This window comes from Colobus angolensis, unplaced genomic scaffold (genome assembly GCF_000951035.1).
Source record: "Colobus angolensis palliatus isolate OR3802 unplaced genomic scaffold, Cang.pa_1.0 Scaffold453, whole genome shotgun sequence".
In the NCBI taxonomy this organism is placed as follows: domain Eukaryota; kingdom Metazoa; phylum Chordata; class Mammalia; order Primates; family Cercopithecidae; genus Colobus; species Colobus angolensis.
Window position 1 is genome coordinate 501,476 of NW_012117966.1, and position 971 is coordinate 502,446.

Consider the following 971-nt stretch of genomic DNA (forward strand, 5'->3'; position numbering starts at 1 on the left):
CGGCCCGCGCCCCCGCCCCCACCCCGGGAGATCCACAGAGGCGTCCCGCAGAGAGGCCGCCTCGCCTCACAGACCCGTCCGGAGCTCGAGCGCGCCCCGCGACCGACATTCACTTGCCACTCAACTCGCCGGCTAGCCAGGCGGGTTCGGCGGCCTTCGCTACCACGCCACTTACTCTTCAGAAGCCGCAGCTGCGAGCTCCGTCGCCGCCGCTGAGGCAGCCGCTACACTCCTTCCGGTCCTGCGGCGGCGTCACCTCGCGCCTGCGCACAGCGCCCCCTCCCGACTAAGGACAGGAAGAACCATAGAGGCACTCCGGGTGCTGTGGAGGAGGGACCCGGGGGCTCACCACAGAGAGGGCCGCCTAGCCGCGCCTGCATCCGGGCTCTCCGCCTGCGGAGACTTGACTCCCCCACGAGGCGGAAGGATGAAAGGAACGGAGACCCCCCGCCCCAATGCTGGACCCCACAGGAGCCGCCATCTCCCCAGAGCTTGAAAGGGTATGGGGCAGGTAGTTGTGGACGTTTACTCAATACCTACTTATTTGCCCTAATTCTTTTGGCAAGCCGTTCATTCATTCTGTAGATATATTCTGTGGATTTCCTGTGGGCCACACACTGTTCTAGGATTTGGGGAAATTAAGAGTAAAGGGGGTCCCGTGGCTGGGCACAGTGGCTCACGCCTGTAATCCCATCACTTTGGGAGGCCGAGGCGGGCAGATAACTTGAGGTCTGACGTTGGAGACTAGCCTGGCCAATGTGGTGAAACCCCGTCTCTACCAAAAATAAAAAAATTAGCCAGGTGTGGTGGCGGATGCCTGTAATCCCAGCTACGCAGGAGGCTGAGGCAGGAAAATCGCTTGAACCTGGGAGGCAGAGGTTGTAGTGAGCCAAGATGGCGCCACTGCACTCCAGCCTGCGCAACAGAGCTATACACTCCATCTCAAAAAAAAAAAAAAAAAAAAAAAAAAA

General features: G+C 59.6%; 1 protein-coding gene across 1 annotated transcript in view; it reads right to left on the minus strand.

Annotated features, from left to right (window-relative positions):
- The window catches only part of RNF216 (ring finger protein 216), a 163,095-nt gene extending 162,791 nt beyond the window's left edge, over positions 1–304 (minus strand). Inside the window, exon 1 of the mRNA XM_011957984.1 lies at positions 114–304. The gene's annotated coding sequence lies outside the window, so the exon portion shown is untranslated. The remainder of the gene's footprint in view (positions 1–113) is intronic.
- Between the last annotated feature and the right edge of the window lie 667 nt (positions 305–971).